This window comes from Fukomys damarensis, unplaced genomic scaffold (genome assembly GCF_012274545.1).
Source record: "Fukomys damarensis isolate Sample0158 unplaced genomic scaffold, DMR_v1.0_HiC HiC_scaffold_16, whole genome shotgun sequence".
Taxonomy (NCBI): Eukaryota; Metazoa; Chordata; class Mammalia; order Rodentia; family Bathyergidae; genus Fukomys; species Fukomys damarensis.
The window spans coordinates 88,828,716-88,834,884 of record NW_022900928.1 but is presented as its reverse complement, the minus strand read 5'-3'; positions in this window follow the sequence as shown (position 1 = coordinate 88,834,884).

Genomic DNA, 6,169 nt, shown 5'->3' with positions numbered 1-6,169 from the left:
GAACTTGGTTTTGGGTGTGGTTGTCAAGTGAGAAAAATAACTGTCTCTGGGCCAGTACATAAAAGGAAACCACAAAACTCGGTGCTGCTACAGAGGTAAACTCTGTTCTCATAGAAGACGTAGAACTATCTTATCTGGTGTGATCTGAAGGTCTTGAAATTCCCCTCTGACAAAACATGTACCTGACACCCACTGGCTTTGAGCTATCATTTTTCTGAACAAATAGTTTTCATCAGAAAAGTGGTCAGGCACAGAATAAACAACACCCAGAAAAACTGAGAAAGATGTCAAAGGAGCTTAATAAAGATCAGAGTAATTTGGCTGAAGAGTTAAACATAAAAATTCTTAAATATTGAATATCTTCTGGAAAATTTCTCAGGTGAAGCCTGTGGCCCATTACTCTTGGCTAAGCATCCTTTTAGAAGAGATTAATTATCTTTTCATACCTAACACTGCATGTTCTGTGTCCAGGGCTTGCTATCATCTATTCAAGATCCAGGACTTGAATAACGTTTACTAAAATGGAAGCAATTCACATACTTACAAAAAATACCTAGGAATAAATTTAACTGAGGAAGTAAAAGATTCCTACAATCGAAATTATAAAATACAAATGAAAGAAATTGAATAAAGCACCATAAAACATAGAAATGATAAATTGAAAGTTAGTGTTGAAATGTCCAAACTGCCAAAGCAATTAACAGATTCAATGTCATCCACATCAAAATACCATTTCATAGAATTAGAAAAAGAATCCTAAAATCCATATTAAAACAAAAACTGACACATAGATCAGTGGACCAGAAAAAAGATGCCAGAAATAAGCCCAAGTATTTCTAGCCTACTGATTTTTGCTAAAGGCACCAAAAGTATACATTGGAAAAAGGACAGCCTCTTCAATAAGTAGGGAAAACTGGATATCCACATGCAGGTTAAAACATGACCTCTATTATCTCACCATGTAAAAATCAAATCAAAGCTCTGCATGTAAGACTTAAAATTCTGGTACTACTGGAAGAGGCCATAAAGGAAACATTTCAAGGCATTGGCATAAACAACTGTTTTTTGGATATGAGCCCAAAAGCACAGGAAACAAGAGCAGAACTGGACAAATGATATTAAATCAGATCAGAAAACTTCTGCACAGTGGAAAAAACAATCACCAGAGTGAATATACATAATGTACAAGGAACTGAAGACATTTAACAACAAAAAACAAGTACTGTAAATTTTAAAAATGAAGAAATGAATGGATACTTCTCAAACAAAGAAATACAAATAGCTAACCAATATCTGAAAAAAGGCTTAATATTCTTAGCCATCAGAGAAATAGAAGTGAAAACTACAATGAGATATCTTCTGATTGCTACTGTTAAGAAACAAAATATAATAAATGATAGTATGTGGAGAAAAATGAATTCTTGTGTACCTTTGGTGTTCATATAAGTTAATATAACTATTTTGGAGAAAAACAGTGGAGGTTCCTCACAAATCAAAAAGGAGACCACATGATCCAGCAATATTATTTCTTGGCATATATTAAAAGGAAATGAAATCAGCCTACCAAAGAGATACTTATAAGCCCTTGTTATGGAAGTACTATTCACAATAAGCAGGAGAGAGAATCAACTTAGGTGCCCATCATCAGATGAAGGATACAGACTGTGGTATTTTACATAATTCAATATTGTTCATCCATGAGGAATGAAACCCTGTCATTTGCAGAAGGATAGTTGCAATGGAGAACATTAGGTTAAGAGAAACAAGCTAGATACAAGAAGACAAGTACTTCATGTTCCCTCTGACATGTGGAAGTTATTTTTTAAGTCAAATGAAATGTAAATGGAGATTATTAAAATATGGACAGTAGGGAAGAGTGTGGATAGAGGGAGGTTGGGTTTGGTCAGCACACACTATGCAAGTATTGAAGTAACACAGAGCTAATAAGAATAATTAGCTCATTATAATAAAAATTTAAGAAATGATAACAAAAAGATAACATACTGTTCTGATTACCTATTTCTAACTTTTCCTCTTTCACCCATTTCAAAGACTTCCACATATATTTTTCCCTACAGAGTTCATTTGTGGCCATATATGATCAAAACACACCTCCTACGTTCTAAATGGAGTTTTGGAATCAGGCTGTCTTGAGTTCTAGTTCTTACTGAACCATATGCCAACTAAGTCTAGAGGAAAATTATGATGAAAAGCAAGTTCAGAGTGCATTTTTAAATGACGTCAGGAAGTCACTAATGGACTAGCATCTATGCATATGTCAGGTTGCTGCTGGGAAAAGTGAACCCTTAAGACTAGACAGAAGAGAGCTGCAGAGGAAGGCTGACTTTGAATTGACCAAGGCCTGCAAAGCCATTCACATCTTGTATTAGAAATTGCACCTGAGTGATGGCCACACCTTGTTCCTAATCAGTCATGGGTTCTTTTGCTCAATACAGATGGAAATCAGGAATTGGCAAAGTGCAGCTTTACAAGTTGCTCTGAGGTTTGAACACCAAGGGCCCTCAGCCCTTAGTGTTACACTCTGGGCCTTCAAGCTGCCAGTCAATAACATCTACACCACAAACAGTAACGTTTGGTGCTGCCAGTCTACATTGCCTGATGCTGGTCACTGCCACTGCCAGCTACTGCTCATCCATGATGGATACTGTCAGTTGATTCAGTCAATTGCTGGTCTTTGCCATTGATTTTAGAAGTCTGCTACCTCTGTAGCTCTTCAGAGCTAACAGCCACTATTTTTTTGTGCCTCTTTTTAAAAACAATTACTCTATCCACCCCATTATAGGATGACACTTGAGTAGAAGAGCTCACACGACCTGAGTTAATATACAAGATCCCTAGAACAAGGGTTTATTTAAATGAAGCCTGTGGTATACCACAGGGGAGTCAGTATACTAGAGCATGTCTTCCTAAACCAACCTGAGAATTGTGAGGGGAGAGTTGCTTATATAGCTTATATTGGAGCTGCAGGCCTGTGATTGGCTCAAATTAGAGCCTGTTATTTGGTTTCAATTGCTCTAAACTCAAGCTTTCTGATCCAAGTCTACTGAGTGGTCCAAATTAAATTTTACTGTTTAGTTCCAAGTCAAGCCTGCTGTGGTCAGGACAGACATCTCCTGCAGCATGTGTAGAGAGCATCAAGGATAGTCTCAGCTGTCATGGCAGCAGTGCAGTGAAACATCAGTCAACACATTTCATTGACAGTTGTTTCACTGACAGCTGTTGTGCCCCCTGAGAATGGTGGGAACAAATCAGAAAATCTTCAGGAGGGCTAGTTGTGTTTATCATAGCTTAGCAGAGTTTGAATGGTTGGGGTATTAGCAGTGGGCTCAGATGCCTCCCTGGTCTTTGCCACTAATTAGGATTGATTACCCTAGGGTCTGAAGTGATAGGAGGGCAGGGTCACTGCAGCTATTGTTGAGCTCTCAGAGTGGCCTGGAGCTTGGCCACAAAGTAACCTGGGAGGAAAAGGGGCAAGCTATGTCAGTCCATCCTCAGGGGACACAGGTAAGTGAAGGGGAGGTGCATGACTGCTATTGGGGCAACCACATCTGCCTTTGGCCGTCACAGTAAAAAAAAAAAGAAGAGGGAGTTGCTGCTTCTCTTTCTCAAAATGACCAGCCACCTTTACGCCGAGGGCCAAACATGGGCAGATACTGATGTGACGCCCAGTGTTAGAGTAACTTCTCTGCTCTAGTCAACTTTCTTCTCATATGACTTCTGTGATTTCCTGTGTCATCAGTTTCTCCAAGTCAACTCAGACAATCTGGGTGTCTCCAGAGGACTCATTCAGGACTGTTTGAACCTCTGTTTTCCTAAATTTCAGTCCTCAGACTCCAAGTGAAATTCTGATTTTACAATTTGAGCAGATCAGCACCTTGAAGTATTTGCCAGCTCTCTCAAATTTAAAATATAACTGTAAAACAATTCCAACTACATATCAGTAGGGTACTTTTTTCAGGAGTTAGTCAAATGCTTTTAATTTTCACACAGAAAAGTAAATGCCCAAGAATAATGAAGAAGATATAAACATATAGACTGAGGAAGAAATTTTTTCACCATGATATGGTCAAAACTGTATATCAATATTTTTATCATCTAGGAGTAGAAAAGCAGAGCATGTGAACAGAATTGAAAATGCTGACATGTCTTAGGAAGTGCGAGAACAGAATAAATGATAAATGTTGCATGCTTAGTTCAGCAGGAGTGAGGTCATTTATTTAATACACTTTTTTTTTTTAGCACAAATACTATGTTAAGCATAGACCAAAGTGCGTGTCTGTTCTGCTTTGAGATACTTTTCTGCATCTTTCAGTAAAAAAATATGCTTATACTTTCTAAGGAAGCTGTGTGTCTCAGGAAGATGGGTAACCCGGGCTTTGGAAAGGAAGGCCGTAGGCCCACTATCCAATGGCAGATGTCTCACCAGCAGATAAACCACCAGGTGGACCTGAGGCTGTGTCCTTCAATTTCTGATAGTCCCCAGCACCATCATCATGACCTCCACTTCCCTCTGTCCCCAGGGACAGTAGCTGGAGTCCTTCTGCCGCACAGAATAGGAACTGAGAAGAGAACGTATGGGAAAGCTTTTCCCATTTCCTCCCATTAGCGTCCCATCAATGGGTCAAACTCCCCAGGAACAACTTGAACCTAAAAGATGTTGAGGTGCAACTGAGGCATGTCATCCTGCTCAGGCATTCAGAGAGCTCAAGGCCAGACCCAACATTCTGCTCCCTTCTTGACCTTCCTAGCATTGCTTCTTATAAACAATGCCTATAGGAGCAACCTTCCAGACAGACACATATGTCACATTTCTCCCACAAACAAGGCAGATAGTCCCACTGGAATTTAAGGCATTCAACTGCTTTCATTGTGGGCCCCCCTTTCTTTCCTGTCTCACCCCATTCATCTCTCTGTTGCCACCTTGCTGGGAAGTCATTTACATATATATAGACACTTACCTCATCGGCACTCCCCGCTATCAAAGAAGGGAAAAGTTCAGGTAAGTGTGAGGCAGGTGAGAATAGTTGTGCTTTCTAATTCTAGAACTCAGATTTAATGAAGGGTCATCAGCTCCAAGGAGAAAGGAGAGGGAACACACACATAACCTTCCCAGTCTAAATCTACCCTGGGGAGGGTGCTGGTATCTTCCGTCCAAGCCCACCTGGCACCTCCAGGGTCCTCAACATCCTATAGCCAGGAGTAAGGCCCACTGTCTTGCCCAGGGATGACCTTCTAGATACCCAACCACAATTTCACTCATCATTCTGAACCTAGGAAGTTCCCTTGGGGCTTATTAGTTATGGTTCCAGAGAAAGAACTGCTCTTTTTGCTTACTCCTCTATTCCTGCTCATTCTTCTCCTCAGCCCAGTATCCATCCAATCCCCATGTGTCAGAGATACTGCAGTCACCAGCCTTCCCAGGGTTTTTGTTCACTTCAAGTAGAAATCACAAAGAGGCAGCAATGCTGACCGAATGCAGCTTTTTTCAGGGCTTATGCTCAAGCACAAGTGTGATAGTTCATAGCCAAGTGTTGCAGACTGGCTCCCTGTGGAGGTGTCGTACACGGGTTATAGTCCAGCTTCTCTCCTGCACAGGTGTATTTAACATTTGTTGCACATGACTCACAATTTCTGCACACACTAAGGTTGCAGGAAAGTCTCTTACAAGGATAAAAAAAAAAACCCAGTTGCTAGTTGCAGTCTAATTACCTTAAAAACATAATCTATTAAATTAGCTCACATTGGGGAAGAAAACTTATGGGAAGGGTCTGTGCCTGCCTATTCTGTCTCATTGCTACGTACTACCCATCACACACAGCAGGTACTTTCACAGCCAACAAGCCCATCCCCTTTATGGGAGAGAATAGAGCCCAAGAGATGTGAAGCCATCTGGTCAATGGCTCACACAAACTTGCATTGACACTGACTGACTGATGGCAAGGCAGGTGTAGGTGTTACATGGAAGAAAGTGACAGGCCTGCCCTCAGGAAGCTTTGGTTCTATGAGAGTATAGACACAAATCCCAAGAGTTGTAATGCTGGTGAGGTAGAAGGTCACATATGCAGATAGCGGGCTGTTGGGATACGGTGGAAGGAGAGCCCAGTGCTCTAGAAGAAGCAGTGGAGAGCTGGTATATGAGCCAGGCACC